Raw genomic sequence first — 17,697 nt, 5'->3', positions numbered from 1 at the left:
CTTGGATTCCCCAAGAGTAACCTCCAACTAATGGCAAGTTAATTGGAGAATAATGTTATATGGACATGAATCGGGAATTAATTCAATAAATTGAATTAATCCCAATCAATTCCTTAGCCCACCTTCCCACTCATGATAATGACCATAAATGAAATTTAGAGCTCTCATAGGGTGTTATTGACCATTTTCTAGCCCACCTCCCCACTCATGGTGGTTATGAATGGACTTTAGGGCACCCACATAATGACATTGACCATTTACCTCCATTTGGTAATAACCTATAGCATGAATTAAGAATTAATTTCATAAATGAAATTAATCCCAATCAATTCTCTTTGCCCCACCTCTCCACTCATGGTAATGGCTATGAATGGAATTTAGGGCACCCATAGGGTGTTATTGACCCTTTTCCACTACCTTGACCCTAAGGGTCCCACACCATTACAAGTCATAAAACACATAAAAGAAAAACCTCATTTTAAAACTTAATTATAATAAAATAAATATAAATTCTAACAGAAGCTATTAAAAAAGAGTTCCTAAAGTGCTTGGATCATGGAATAATTTATCCTATTTCTGATAGCCAATGGGTAAGCCCAGTTCACGTAGTGCCTAATAAGTCTGGTGTGACTGTAGTTCCCAATGCCAATAATGAACTAATTCTAACCCGTGTCCAATCTGGGTGGAGAGTGCATAGACTACAGGAAATTTAATGTGGCAACCTGGAATGACCACTTTCCATTGCCATTCATTACCAGATTTTAGAGAGGTTAGCTGGACATGAATACTATTGTTTTCTTGATGGATAGTCCGGCTATAATCAGATCCCAATTGCTTTAGAGGACCAACATAAGATCACTTTTACATGCCCATATGAAACATTTGCTTACAGGCGTATGCCCTTTGGGCTTTGCAATGCCCCTGCTACGTTCCAACGATGCATGATGAGCATATTTTCTGACATGGTCAAAAAATTCTTAGAAGTATTTATGGATGACTTTTCAATTCATGAGAATTCCTATTCTGAATGTCTTCATCATCTCTCTCTAATTTTAAGAAGGTGCATATCTAAGAATTTGATTTTGAATTGGGAGAAATGTCATTTCATGATTAAATCTGGTATTGTTTTAGGCCATGTAATATCCAAGGAGGGAATTAAGGTAGATAGAGTCAAAGTAGATTTAATTGATAATTTACCACCTCCTCAATCTGTTAAGGACGTCCGATCTTTTCTAGGGCTTGCGGGCTTCTACAAAAGGTTTATTAAGAACTTTAGTCAGTTAGCTCGACCTCTCACTTCATTACTTGCCAAAGATCAAACTTTTGAGTTTTCTAAAGAGTGCCTAGAATCCTTCAAACAACTTAAGAAGGAGTTGACCAAAGGAGTTGACCAATGCACCTATTGTTCAACCACCTGTTTTGACTGAACTTTTTGAACTGATGTGTGATGCTTCAAATTTTTCCATAGGAGTGGTTTTGGGTCAAAGGATTAATAAGTTGCCCATTGTCATTTATTATGTTAGTAGGACCTTAAATGATGCACAACTCAATTATACAACCACTGAAAAAGAATTTTTAGTGGTTGTGTTTGCATTAGAAAAGTTTCGGTCTTACTTAGTTGGTTTACATGTGGTGATGTATACTGATCATTCTGCTCTCAGATGCTTAGTTCAGAAAAAGGATGCCAAAGCCCATCTCATTAGGTGGGTTTTACTTTTGTAAGAGTTTGATTTAGATATTAGGGATAAAAAAGGAGTTGAAAACCTAAGTGCAGACCATTTATCCCGGCTTCCTAATTCCTTGACTATCGATTCTCCAGTCAACGAGAACTTTCCAGATGAACAGTTATTTGTAGTGTCCAGTGAACCATGGTTTGCTGACATTATCAATTTCTTAGTTTCAAGTGTGACTCCGGATCGTTGGTCCACCCAAGATAAGTATAGGTTTCATTCCCAAGTTAAGAACTTTTTCTGGGATGATCCTTATTTGTTTAAGATATGTTCGGATCAGATTATCTGACGATGTGTTCTTGATCATGAGCAACATTCTATTCTCTCTTTTTGTCATGATCATGCATGTGGTGGACACTTTGGACCTAAGAAGTCTGCCGCAAAGGTTCTCCAATGTGGATTTTATTGGCCCACTCTTTTTAGAGATGCTTTTGAATTTTATAAGGCTTGTCCCGCCTGTTAGTCTTTTGGTCATATCAATAAGAGGAACATAATGCCCCTCAACCCTATTTTGGTAGTTGAGATCTTTGATGTATGGGGCATCGATCTTATATGACCATTCCCTAATTCCTTTGGGAATTTGTACATACTTTTGGCCTTTGATTATGTTTCTAAATGGATAGAGGTCATACCTTGTAAATCTAATGACCACAAAGTGGTAGTTCGGTTTCTCAAAGAGAATATTTTTTCCCACTTTGGTGCACCACGTGCAATAATTAGTGATAAGGGTACTCATTTTTGTAATCGGCCTTTTGAGGCCTGAATGAAAAAGTGTGGGATCACCAATAAGTTATCTACCCCTTATCACCCCCAAACTAGTGGCCAAGTGGTGGTGTCTAATAGGCAGATCAAACAAATCTTGGAGAAATTGTTAATCCCAACCGTAAGGATTGGTCCCTTAGGCTTATTAATGTCTTGTGGGCCCATCGGACTGCATTCAAGACCGATCTTGGTCAGTCTCTCTACCATTTGGTGTATGGGAAAGCTTGTCACTTACCAGTTGAGTTAGAGCATAAAGCCTTTTAGGCCATCAAGAAGCTCAATTGTGATTTATCTGATGCGGGAATTCATCGTAGGCTCCAACTATCTGAGTTGGAGGAACTTAGGAATGAAGCCTATGAAAGTTCTAGGATTTACAAGAAAAAGACCAAAGCTTTCCATGATAAGCACATTCTGCGTAAATCTTTTGCAATTAGTGATAAGGTCTTATTGTACAACTCTTGATTGCATCTTTTTCCTGGTAAGCTTAGATCCCAATGGGATGACCCATTTATTATCCATAATGTATATCCCCATGGGGCTATGGAGATTTTGAATCTAGGAACATGGGTAATTTCAAAGGTTAATGGTCAGCGTTTGAAACCATTCCTCAAGTTTCCTAATACTGGTAGTGAAGAGGTCATGGATCTCCATGAACCTCTTTACACTGATGATTAACTTTTAATCAGGTATGACCCCCTTGCATTGTCTTCATTTTTAATTCTTTCCATACATTGAGAATATTGCATGACTTAAGTGTGGGGGAGGGAAACCAGTTTCTGTTTTTTTCACTTTGTTTTATTTGTTTTTCTTTTTGTTTTTCTTTTTGTTTTTTGGCTAATTTTCATACCATTCGATTGCTTGATGTATGCAAATAAAAGTTTTGACTAAGGTACCCATTTTGAATGTATAAAATCCCTGTTGAGAAGAAAGAAACAAGCCTGTGTCTTAAGATGGGACTTTCTTCTTAAAAATAAGAGACCCCTATTTTATGGTGTTGGATCATATGTAAGTCTGTGGGTTCCTTGTACTTTTGATTTGGAGTTGAGACATTCTTTTTAATTTGGCATGAGTTGACAAATGCACAATTTTAAATGAAATGTAAAATGTGGTATAAAGAAGAATAAGAGTTGATTCCCTTGGAACTAGATAGGGCATTACGCCTTAGGAAGCGTGGTGTCTTGATCGAAATTCCTTAGGAGGAAACTTCTGAAGGAACTCTAGCTTCACTGTCTTTGTGGGCATATGCAAAAAGCGAAGCTACATGTAACTTGGGTGTCTGGTGTTTGCTCCACCATGTCATTCAGGCCAAAAGTAGTAGAGTAGAATAGATTTTATTAAGCGAAAAAAACAAGAGAAAAAAACATGCAAATGTCATTAATGCTTAGTAATATGTTTTGGTCAAAAACACTCCAACGCCTTAGTCATTGGTTCCTTATTTCTTCAGAAGTGGTTTTTCCTTAAGATAAGGATGTTTTGGAAGAGACGAGGTGAGTTCCAAATTAAGAAATATGCTAGTGCCTGGAATTGATAAAGGATAATAAAAGTTCAAGTGTGGGGGTCCCTTATAAGAGAAATTATCTTTGCTCCGGATCGGTATGACCCTTACCTTTAGCCAAGGTTGGAATTTGTTTATTCTGAATTTTAGGTGTATATTCACTACAAACACCCACGAGACATAACTCGTCTACTAGGGGTGACCTAGGGGTTTAAAGGCTTGTTGCACATTTTAAGTGCAACCGTGCTTCCTACGAAAGTGAGTTAGGATTTTTATTTTTATTCTTTTTCTTTTTGTTTTGCTCAAGGACTAACAAAGTCTAAGTGTGGGAGAATTTTGATGAGCACATTTATGTGTGAAATCTAGAGTAATAAAACATGTATTTTATATATTTAGAATGGAGTTACCTTGAGTTTTACTCTATTTTTGTAGGTTTTGTATTTTAAAGGCTTTAAGTATTATCGGACATCAGATCTCTCCAACAACAACTACCTAGTGTAGTTGGTAAGCTATGGTGTATAAAATTCCCTTGCTCACCAGGAGGTCTCAAGTTCAAATCTCATGGTTGTCTTTTTTTGGAGAATTTTGTTAAAGATTTTCTACTTTTCACTCACTTAAAGCACTAAGGGCATGGAGGGGATTTCCACATCAAATTAGAAGCAAGGAAAATCGTGGAACGGGTTCCTATGCAAGAAGAGAAGAAAAAAAAAAGGGAGAAATAAATCTTATCCAAATCTTCTCTCTCCTCCACATCATCACCAAAAGATTGTCCAAATCACACAAAGCAAGAAGGAAAATCCTCCCTTGGAGGGAGAAAAAGAAGAGAAATAAAAAAAATAAAAAATAAGTAAAAAAAATTATAGAAAATTTTTCTAAGTTTATTTCTCTTTTCTCTCTCCTCCACCTTAGCACTTTTGGTCTCAAAAGATCTCACTACCAATTGTAGGTTTTTCCTTTTATACGCTATTTCCCCATTCCCTATAAATACAACTCATGTAAGAGGAGAGGAGACTTCATTCTTCTTCTAAGTTTTTTTTTTTAGTTGCTTCTATCTCTTTCTCTAGTTTTCTCTTTCTCTAGCTTTAGTTTTAGGTTTATGCTTCAAACACTTTTGAAAGTTCTTTTTATTCAATTAATGCAAGCACTTTTATTTTTGATTCAGTTTTTTTATTTTTATTGTTTAAGCAATTGAAGTTATAATTTTCAAGTTCTAGTTCTAGGCTTAGTTCTAGGTGACAAGAACAAGCTATGAAGCATGTCTTTCAAATTCCATTTTTTTTTTTCTTTAGATTTGTTTTCTCTAGTACTAGAAATTTTAGATTTGGTTTATTCCAGATCTGGTTTTTAGTATTCGTTGTATCTCAAATCGATCAAGTTTTCAGTTCAAGGGTTGAAGTTCAAGTAATTAGGCTCCCTCAATAGTTTTCTCTCCCCCCTCTCATTCCCTCTTCTGACTACCCTTTCTTTCTTAATTTAGGATTTTAATTTCAGTCATTATATTATTGCTATCCCTTTCCCCCAAGGTTCATGGCTAGTGTATGTGTTGGCTTTGCCCCTCCTAGCCATAGAACCATCAATTTATTGCTTTTATTTTAATTGTCTCCCTTTCCCTAAAGCCAAGTAGAGTAACCCTTGTAAGAGTGACTCTCTGGTTAAGTAGGGAAGCTCATATTATGATGCATCTCGGGCTAAGTAGTGAAATCTACTTATGAGTCTCTCTCTAGCTTTATCCCCTTTCTTTTACTTTAATTTTTATTTCAGCATTTTTTTTCTTTTATTGTTTTTTTTTAATTGCGTGGGTTTATTTTCAGTTATTTATTTATTTAATTTTAATTGCGTGGCTTGCGTCTTTAAATTCTTAGATGACGAATGGTTAGGATGTTATTTTAGATACATATGTTTAGGACGGTAATTAGAATTAGATCACAACCATTAATCGGTTCACTTTCGTATTATTAAAAGAAGTAAAAAAATAAAGTGGCTGCTCTCCCTGTATTCGACCCGTAGCTACACTGATCCGTATGCTTGCGGTTACATTTAAAATCTCAAACACATACCTTATGACTGCCAACAACAACAACAAATGGGATTGCATGCTTTTTTGTAGCAAGTGCAACCATATTCAACCCAACAGGTGCCACCACCCCGCCATTGGCCATAATAGCATGTGCTTCAACAATTACCTTTGCATTACAATTCTTAAGTTAAAGACAAGTAATATCAATGACGTGCTCTATAACAGAACATTACTACTAGTTACATACTATATTCACTCGAGAAATCATGGCAAAAACTGTAGAATCAGTAATGATAGTTGTTTGTAAACCTCTTTCTACCAACTCTTTTGCAAGAGAATGTCCTTGATACTTGATATTTTTTTTAGGAGGGAGAGGGAATCAGAGATAGCAAAAGTAGATCAAGATATGAAGATTAAATACAAAGAAAAAAAAAAAAAAGATAAACAACAATTGTCCCATTGTTGTACAACATGGATCTAGATTCAGGAACAAACCTTGGACCACCTTCTGCAACAAATACCCGGAATGACCGTTGTTTCTCTTTTGCAGCACAAAGGAACTCAATCACTATTCTTGAGCTGCCCAAAGTTAAAATTACCTCATTGAAAAACATAAACAACCAAACCATTATATTTACATCTCAATAAGTAAGACATAAAGAATAATATATGAATTTTAGTTATACATACATGCATTTTAGTGCATGAAACCAATCAGCAAAATTCTTTAAAAAATTTCATACCAGTATCAGAATCCAAAATCCATTCAAATTCTCATTAAATTTTGGACAAACTCGGATGGTGAGATGAGAGATTCTCATGTAAAAGAACTATAAAAAATAGTGTAAGATACAATTTGCAGTTTATTAATAAGTAATAACAAAATCATGTATTGAGAAGGGTTATTCAAAAATCTCATAAACATATGGATTATCAAATAAGGAATACATAGTTAAAACAAAAGAGGGTCCCCTTTTTTTAATAAATAGATATAGGATTTTAAAACAGAAAAACAAGAAAGGGAAAGAGAAAAATAATTTAGCATACAGATTCAGCTTAACAAATAGCAATGGAAGCCAAACTTTGGTTTGACGACTGTAGTCAGCTTGCTTGTTGATTAAAATCAATGGCGCTAAAAAAATTGGAGAGAACATTCCACATCTCCAGGTATTTGGAGGTTGCTACAGCCTACAAGGATTGTTAACTCACCTTGAACACCCTATCACTATTTACCCCCAAAGTTTATATTAAAAAAAAAAAAAAGATGTTTAACCATGTTTGGCCTCCGAAAAACATGAACATTTGATGGTGCTCGTATGGAAACAAATGCAATCTAATCTGCTTATGCTTAAATCCATAAAACCTTTAATATCTCTGACATATTATTTATCAGGGTTGATAAGATCCGAGCAAAAACTGCCACTACAAAGACTTAAACATCACTCAATGCAACTAAATTGGTTTGATCCTTCAGTCGCTAGTATGTGAACCACCTTATGACATGGATCAAACCACAGGTCTGCTACTCTCAACCAGATCCATAGGTGATTCTCTTAATGGATAAGAATTACAAAACTTGTTGCAGTCTTCAAAAAAACAATAGTCATTTGCTTCCTCCTTTCAAATCTGCATGAGTGATTTAAAATTTGCAACGAAAGAGAAGGAAAATCCTTCAGGTTTATTTGTCGTCTACCACTGCTGTTGAAGAGATCAAAATCTTTCAATCAAATCACCAAATCTTGGAAAAAATGCAAAATATGTAGTAATTTAGCAATGAAAGTCTAGGATACGTAAACTTAATAATAAATACATGTTTAGTAGCAATTAGATGAAGAAGAAATATCCAAAACAATTTTATGACTTTGAAACTTATTTTGATAGTCTTCGCACAGGTTGGGCAATTATTGTACCAAAATTTTCTGCATAGGAGACATGTAGAACTCCATTGGGTTAATTCAACATGTGGTAACAATTACTTTAAAAATATATAAATATATATTTTTTAAGGGAGAAGGTTGGGCACACCGCTAGCCTTCTTGGAGCTAGTGGCTCAATCAATGGGGGGCCCAAATGGGAGGGGCATGGGGGTCATTTTCATAGGGGAGGGAGAGAGAGAGTGACACAGGTGTAGAACCCCAGGAAGCATGCCCAGCCATTTCTCAATTTTTTATTTTTATAAAAACTATAATTGTGGCTGCATAGTGGATATGAGATGATGTAGGGTCAACATAATATCGTTGTATGCCATTCACATAAAAATATCATTAGTAAACTACTTGGTGACTAGATGAAATGGGGATTTGGCACAATATATATAGTTTTTTAGAATTTGGATGCCTACAAAAATTTAAAGAATCAACTCATTCAATGAAACCAGCAAACATTTGATGCTTCGACACACTTCCAAAGATCATTGACTCCATAGGTGGCAACCAGGAATTTATCAGCACATTATTCTTTCAAAGAAACAATTTAAGGAGAGATCTACATAGTTCAAAAAAGAGGTTACTTATGATGAATATGCTCCACTGCTTGTTCAACAATCTGATCATGGCAAGTGTCAATGTCTTCAATGAGTTCATTAACAACCTCAATAACATCATGTTTTAGCTTTCGGGTCCTTGAACTTTTATCAACAGCTGTAAAGGAGAATCTAACATTACATATAGAATTCCAGAAACACTCAAATTACAATGCACTCAATTCTGACAAAATAATAATTATTATTATTATAAAATTAAAGTAAAAAAATCCCGCAATAGCCACCCTCACTAAGAAAGAATTTGCAAATAGGAAATAATCACTTCTTTTAAATGTAAATTTAGGTAATACTTTTCCAGCTTCTTGAGATTCTTGGAATTCGGCTAGATGAATTCACCTTTAGAAGATATTGATGTCACTATCCTAATTCAAGATGCTAATTCAAAACTGAATCAGTATGACTTCTTATACAGGCTATATGAATGTAATAATTTTTTCTTCAATGATAACTGAACGAATAAATAATGCACTTACATTTGCTTTTTTCTTCAGAATCTCCTGAAGAAGAAGTGTGATGAGCAGCTCCTGAATCAGGAATATCCTCGAGAAGGGTATGCAAAGAAGGTAGACGCAAAGTACTTCTGGTAGCAGCAGCACCTGCTGCTGTAGATACTACTAGAAAATCACCACGCTCATCATCATCATCTTCATCATCACTACCAGTAAATATGCCCAACCTACCAATGGCATTCATAGCTAGAGAAACATTTTCCTCCTTAACGATGTGTAGAACACACTGCACAATGTTGCCAACTGTAAGTTCTGCAATCAAATCCATACAGCATTGTGATAGAACATAAGAAAAATTCCTCAGCAGACCAGTGGAACTAAAATCATTAGTTGCATGTGAAAGTCATATGAAACAATCAATGTTATATAGCATAATAAGCCATAACATCCACGCAACTTCACAATTAACTCCAATACCCCAAAAGAACAAAATTTAAGTGTCTGAATCAAGAACCAAATCAATGCCTATTAATCCAGATAATAGCTGAGCCCAAAAAAAGGGGGACATGGTTTCCATAATCTTTCTTGAGTTTTGAATATTCTTTTAAAGAAGGAATCTACCGTTGTAACAAAAGAAAAGCAAGATTCTCATAGTAGTCGAATCTACCAATTTCAAATACCCACCACCCGACACCCCTTTTATCTCATCATCACTGCAGCAAAACCAGGTCAGATTTAGAGGGGCCGAGAAAGCCCTGAAGGTTAGGGACGTTCATCACATGTTCAAGCCCAAACCCCCCCCCCTTGACACCCCTAATCCGTTGGTCACAGAATTGCTTGTTCCACAAGCATATGCCTTCTCTTAGTCACCCTTGTTACTCTCTAGTGGTGAATTATGGACTTCATCAAAATGAGTTGTGATCTCTCTTGCTCACATACACACACACACACACACACACAATGGAGTTGTGAGCACAAAGTTTTTGAATCGATTTTTCCAATAGGTAAAACCTTCACCATCAAAGTATGGAGGTCTAAAGGTGTTATGACCTTCAACTTGTTGGGGTTGAAATGCCATGGATCTTTGACTCGGTTTAGAGAAAATAACATCTCAATTTTGAGCTCCCGCTCTGATACCAATTGTTAGAAACACCTAGAGGGGGGTGAATAGGTTTTCTCGAGAGTACTTGACAATATTTCAATTTATCACAATTTAGACGAAATACGAAATTAAAGTGAGGAATCAAAATGACAAGACACAAGGATTTTATAGTAGTTCAACTTATAACCAAGTCTACGTCTACTCCTCTCAATACCCCTTGAGACATTTTTACTATATGTTTCTTTTAACGGGTAAGAAACAAGCATTTACAACCGTCTTAGTTACGGGTCAAGTGTAACCCACTCTTGAGTCCAAGCAAGAGCAACTCAATACACTCTTGAGTACCGACAAGAGTACTGAAAGTAGTAATGTAAATGAAAGTATAAATTACAAGAGTTGAAGAATGTTACCCGTGATGTGTAGAACAAATACTCTTGTGTAATTGTGCAAGTGAATGAATGTAATGAATGATCGAAACTTGCACTTGAAGCTTCCAAGTGAAGATGGCTTGAATGCTTGAAGCTTCTACTTTCTCTTCTCACCTTAGCTTAGAGTATCACTCTCAATCGCTCTTTATTTTGCCATATAATGCTCACTTTTTGTATTCACAAATGCAGCCCATTTTGCAGTCTCACAAACACATTAACAATGGGGCACAAATTGACCAAATCAGTTTTGATAATTGAAACCCGCCCCCAACTCTGAGTTTACCATTTTTCATGACATCAATAGAGAAAAAATCCAAAATCCCAATGGTTAAAATGACATTAAGTTTTGTTGCGGTAGTAGTAGTACCATCCAACTCCAGCACAACAATTTTACATAAAAATGGGACCTCATTCTAATACATCGTGAAAATTGTAGCAGTTAGTCAACAAGGGATGAAATAAGTGTGCATACATTAATATCAATTAAACCCAAGTCCAAGTTCCCCAAAAGAGTGGAGAAGGGCTGGGAAGAAAGAAAGTTAAAAAGGTTGTATGAGAAATAAAACCATCTAAATAATCCATTCTTTTCTTTTCTCTTTCAAAGGAATGGACCACCCTTTTATCCTTAAAGTCAATAAGTTATAAATCATCACAAGTATAGGAAAGCATCACAAGTGTAGGAAAGCATACCCACAGGATTCGCAGCAATCAGCTGCTCACCAACTGCCTTGACAGCCTTGATCAGAGCCCCTGCCTAGTATGTATGTAGCACCCTCTGCTGAGAAATCACAGACCGGAGCAGTTCTACAGTCTGTTTGGCTATTACCTATGATCCCTCAACCTTAATGCCATCATGTGCATCATCACAAAATTCAATCTCAGAAAGCATTCCCCTATAACTTTAGCAGCTTAGAAGAAAATGGAACTGAAAGAAGCGCCCCCCCCCCCCCCCGAACACAAAAAAAAAACAAGAAATTTTACCGTCGTTTGGGCTTGACGACTAAGTCATTGACAATGGTCTGCGTGTCTGCCATGACTTACAAATTTTGAACTGGAATTGTGTAAGAATCACTTCATTGTCAGGCAACCAATTTGAAGGAAAAATGAAAGAGTTAAATAATACTAATTATATAGAGCCATTATAATCAGTGAGAAGAATAAGACAAATTTTCAATAAAATAATAGTTACTCCGCTAAAAGAATTGATGGAGCCTAGGTCACAAATCCCCAACTTGATTGCATCCATTCACATAGGAGAGAGATAGAGAGATCAATATACCACTAGATGGCCGAACGGAGAAGAAGAAGAAGAAGGCCGCTGCAAATGCACTCCCGCCGTTGCAATCTCCCTTGATAGGAAGAGAAACGGAGAAGAGGAAGGGAGCAAGGGGAGGATTTGTGGTTTTCTCCTTCGATGCTCGCCCTTGATCGCCTATCACCGAGAACAGAGACAGAAAAGAATCAAAGAACTAGAGCTGATCAATCAGGGATTTCGAGTTTTCTCCTTTGAAGGTATTAGGGGGTGAGAAGGGTCGGATTTGAGGTTAATGGGTTATTTCTTTTTCTTTTTTTCTTTTTTCTCTCTCTAAAGACACTTAAACGTTTTTTAATACGTATTATTCGTGTATAATATTTCAACCCTTAAAATATGTAGATAAATCCATATATTTGGTTCTATATGGATAAATATGAATTTTTTATTAAAACATTTGATACATATCTTATGCACATATTTACTAACTATGGTACTCAAACATACTTTGTTATATAAGTTAGGTGTGGCTCCATGTAACTAAGGTTTATCGGTGGAGATGAACTATAAAACTGAGTAGATTCATGAAATTCTTTAAAAATAAAATATAAATAAATAAGTAAATAAGAAGAAAAAGAACATGATTGGGGATTCTCTTAGTTCAAACCCTCTTTGTTAGCTTGTGTATCATAATCTTTTAAAGACTGACAATCAAGAGAGATTTTTGATATGATTCTTCCTAATTTGGAAATGTATATAGGCTTTGGATAGTCCACTTATTTAGAACATATGGAATGTTGATCTATCAATCCTACCATTAGATGAATATATTATAATAATATTACTAAAATAAATAAATAAATAATAAAATTTAACTTAGATTCAATCATATGCCTCTCCTCTCCTCCCTTTCCCTTCCCCCCCCCCCAAAAAAAAAAAAAAACACTTCCTATGTTTGACATTTCTTGCTTATGTTTAAGCTGTAAATTAAATTTGCAATAAATTTGACTTTTAATTCTTTTTTCAAAGTATCATAATGGCTCATGAAACCTACAATATGTGTAAATTGTGACATGGGAAACTATTGGATATGTGTCCATCAAACTCATATTTTTTTATTAATATTAATTTCATTTAATTTTCATGATCATTGACAATCTATGGTTGTCTTTAGGTTTTCACCTAATTTTGTGCTTAACTAAGGATAGGATTTGACATCGTATTCATATGGTTGTCACACTATGTGTTATGCAGAATGGTGATTTTAAGACATATCTGTAAGTGGATATATGGTGTGTATGTAATACATGATCTCACATGAGGATCTTTCATGTGTCTTGATTGAAAACAAGATTCTCATTCAAAGAATTCAATTAGTTCCTTGACATGAGAAATCCTTATCGTTATAATTACGCATCATGGCTTTTTGCACACTAATGATTTTTTTTTTTACTATATATCAATGCACTAAATTCATGTTATTTAACCATGAATGAAAGGGTTGCTTAATACGGAATCCATTGTCCTATTGGGAAATATCGAGGAGAGAAAATGTTTGTGTATGATTTGACAGAATTTCAGATCCGATAAAAGTTCTGTAAATGGTTTACAAATGTTTTTATAAATTAATATTGTTTTATTAAATATTTTGAAATTTTTTGTTCATTCAATCACTAACACATAATCTCTACATTGGCATATTCGATGGATTAGGATCTTAGTAGTAACTTAAATACATTGCCTATAGTTTATTATGTGATATTATTTTAGTGGAAGGATGGATATGTAATTAATTTAATTAAGTTGTGAAATTTTATTTCGTTGGGAGATAATGATACTAACTTATTTATCAATATCCACAAAATTTTGTCAATGAGATTAAACAATTGTACTATAAGGTGTTTGGATTAGATAATATATTTTTTATCAAAAATAAAAAATAAAAATTAGATAACGTACCCAATTTGATCCTACTTCCCACTTTGTAGCATATAAGGGCACTATGGGTTGACAAAGTCACTTGACATTAGGATTTAGAATCCAATAAGCACTCTTATTGTATTGCCTCACATTATAAAAGAGGGGGTTGGAGCAGTCCACGATTTTGACTACTCCTCTCTCTCTCTCTCTCTCTCTCTCTCTCTCTCTCTCTCTCTCTCTCTCTCTCTCTCTCCATCCAGTGAGGATTAAGGTTTTTTTGAACTCTATGTGAGAGAGTGTCATTGTGTGCATTCTCGATAAATGCAAAGACTCTTTGCATTGTTCAAGTGTGGAAAAGCTAAGTTCGTATAGAAGAACTATACTTGCAGTTCAAAAGGAAACTCATTTCTCCCCATTAAAGTTCTATGCAGTAAGACTATTCCATTGTGACCAAGTAATCACAGGTCGGAAGAAAAAACTGAACTAGATCTTCTCAAGTGTGCCAACCGCTCCATCCCACATCCGATGAATAGGAGACACTTGGGGTGCATGCCTCGATGCTGCCAAGCGTCTGATGCACATTAGAGGGGCTGGCCCACTTGAAAAGATCCAGGTCCAAAAAAATAGCCGCTCACCAAAGCAAAGGTAAAGTTGCTTACATTGTGACCTTCCCCAAACCCCACAATGGCGTTAAACTCTTGCTAAGGGTGTCAAAATATAACCAAAACCGAAACCAACATGTTATAACCGAATCAAACCGCATCGTAGTAAATTGATCCGATTTTGGTTTTATATGCCATAATTCTGGTTTGGTTCGGTTTAGAACCGAAAAACTGATGGTTAACTAGCATCTAGTATTAAAGACTTAAAGTGTTTTGAATTTCGACGGATCTCTAGTCTTTACAAAAAAAAGAGCCAAAGAACTAATCGAGAAGGGAGCTTCATTTTCACACAATCACACTTATTGATTTCTTAATTTCTAGGATAATAGTTAATTAGTTATCATATGTATAGTCTTTTACATAGAAAGTATATTGTCCTTGGAAAATTAAAAATATATTGTCTTAACTCTTTCGAAAATTTAATATATGTAGGATTCACACTAGCTGTAGGATGCAAATCATTTTCTAAAAGGACACTATTAACCGCATGTAAACCAGCTGTGAACCTAATAACAAAAACCGATTAGAAGCCACTAAAATCAAAACCGAATGGAAACGATTATGATTTCACCTTATGCCTATCCGGTACTATTTTTGTTTCACCTTATCAAAATGTAAACCTAATCGAATAACCAAAACCACACTATATGACATCCCTACCTCTTGCTGTCTTGCACAAGATTCACAAAATTTTGTTTTTTTTTGTTTTGTTTTTTTTTTTTTTTTTTTAAGATAAAATTTGCATTTAAAATGAGATCTATCCGGTCTTCCAAAGGTTCAGGCATTGCACAACACGTGTTAAAGTCCCAACATGCAACACATGTGCAAGATTCGAGAACTAACAACACTTCTACGTGGGGGCGTCAATGGGATGGGTTTTTTCAAACCCTATCTCAACCAAGTCTCTTAACTCAACCCAGGTCTAGCCGATATGATGAATTAAAAGCCAATGGGACTAGTCAGGCCGAAGGCCTGGATACCTGTAGTTAGCAAAAAAATAAAAATAAATAAAGAAATAAATAAACTAATGTCAAAAATCATAATGAGGGTAGGTGACATATAAATGTTAATTAAAAATATTTGTGGATTAAAAAAAACGTAAGTTTGATGGTGTGAATGGTATAAATTATAATGAATTTAATATTTCAGTAATGATATGTATATTTATTTTTTACATACATAAATTGAGATAGACATAATGTATACAGGGTTGGGTCAGGCCGGGCTCAAGCTAATGCCTCAACCCATGCCAAGCCCAACCCGGCCTCAGGCTTCAAAATCCTAGCCCAAGCCCATTCTGCAGGTTCTTCAACAGTTCAGCCTAGGATTTGCCCACGCTCAGAGTAGGCTAGGACGGGTTTGGGCTGACCAAGATTTTTTGACACCTCTACTTCAATGTGACAAATATTTTAGATGTCCAAAACATTTTCCCATAAAATATACCATTTTTTTTTTTTTTTTAAATTTAAGCAACGTAAATCAGGACATGCATTTATTCCTTGAAAATAAATCGAGTTCGATAATGATGATGATGGTTGCATTTGCAAGAAGTTGATGACTTGGTGTATCACGTTAGGTTGTAGTACAAGTAAACAAGACTGATGCTTTGGTTGGATCCAGGAATGTTTTTCTTGTCATATATAATTGGTGTATCCACGTATTTTTTTTCCAAATATATATTTAATAATGGTGCTGCACTAGTCAGTCACAGGAACCTTTTAATATACTTCCATGATATTCATGCACTCCTGTAATTTGAACATCTCTCAACCGAGCTGACTGCTTGCTACAATAACTTATGGACCATCCATTCATTAAGCCTTTCTTGAGCACCTGCTATCATAGTCTGAAATTAACCTAACTTGCCGCAGAAAGGAAACTAACTGCTCATATCACTCATGAACACAATGAAAATTTTAAGTAGAAAATATTTCAATGAGAACAATATGAGATAGAAGAACCTTTTTTTCCCCAGAAAATCGAATCTCCCTGAAAAATGAATTATTGAAGCTAGCACCTGTGGATCGTTAGATGTTTCGGTTTTCAGAAATTTGTAGCTCGTGCTTTTAACAATATTCCATAATATAAAAGCTCATCCAACAGGAAAAGTATCCACCGATATTCAGATTTTCTGAATTTAGATATCGACAAAGGTCCGTCCACGAAAAAAATGGATGGAAAAATATTTAAATATAACACTTACAGCAATTGCGCATGTCATCAGTTCAGAATTACCATGAAATTTCCCACCTTCATGGAGATATTTCACTTCTCATAATCTTGGACAAGCTGCCCAAGAAGCATCGGAACAAGTTTATTCACTAGAGTTTGCATGATTCTTCTATATGTAACCAACCATATCGCAATAGTCTGAATGTCGTCCATGTGGTAAAAACAAATAAAGCCAATGACATAAACTCTGTAGAAAACTAGAAAACGATATCCATAAAATAGAAGTAAGTACCCTATCTTTGATTGAGGACAGTTTTGGACATACGATAAGGCACCAGGAACATTTAATCTTCAAAAATCCCTTCTTTTGATAAATGATTTCCAAGAGCAGGTCATATAGATTACCAATAATGAATATTTTACTTGAGAAATTCTATGAAACTTCAACAGTAGGCGTCTATGGAAAGAGAAAATCTTTTCAACTTCTATTCCAAAAATAAAGGGGCACGAGAAATAGAAGAACTAAGCCCGACAAAAAAAGTTTGCATATTTCATGAAACCTGGCAACAACTAAATTTCCATTCCTCATCTACATGTAAACAGTTTTGAGTTACTTACAAATTTCAGGGTTTTCAATAGCAGATATTGGAAGCAACGTAAATGGCCGTGTGTTTATCTGTGCACAGAGGAGCAAGATACAATAACATGAAAGGAGTATTCATAAGGTTGTCCAACAATGACCCAGCTAAATGTTTCTCTTTCATTTGGAGCCGAACATCACACACAAAAAATTAAGAGAGATTATTGATATAGAAACATAAATGGAGTTGGTGCCAAAAGTAAAGTAAAGTATGCTTGGTAGCAAATGTAAGGTCACCACTCTATGCTTGATATGCCTCCTGTAATTGTCTAGAATACTCTGTACAGCTCAAGCCTATGTGCTACAGACAAACGAGGTTTCAAAATCAAACATATTGACCGGTTTTTTTTTTTTTTTTTTTTTTTTTAGTATAACATTTATTCCATCACAAAAGACCTAGCTTTCCTCATTTTTCTATTTTTCACATGATTCTCCCATATTGCAGAAATTTCTGTGAAATATTTAGCCTTGTCTTGCAGAATTTAAAAACTGCCATATTATTTTTGGTAGATTAGATATATTTTAC

The 17,697-nt window shown here is 35.2% G+C and overlaps 1 pseudogene; it reads right to left on the bottom strand.

Moving 5' to 3' along the window:
* Positions 1 to 257: 257 nt before the first annotated feature.
* Positions 258 to 11,559, bottom strand: LOC122068950 (annotated as a pseudogene).
* Positions 11,560 to 17,697: the final 6,138 nt, after the last annotated feature.

Source organism: Macadamia integrifolia, unplaced genomic scaffold (assembly GCF_013358625.1).
Source record: "Macadamia integrifolia cultivar HAES 741 unplaced genomic scaffold, SCU_Mint_v3 scaffold495, whole genome shotgun sequence".
NCBI lineage: Eukaryota > Viridiplantae > Streptophyta > Magnoliopsida > Proteales > Proteaceae > Macadamia > Macadamia integrifolia.
Note: the sequence above shows the minus strand (reverse complement) of the source record. Positions and strands in the feature narration are given on the sequence as shown.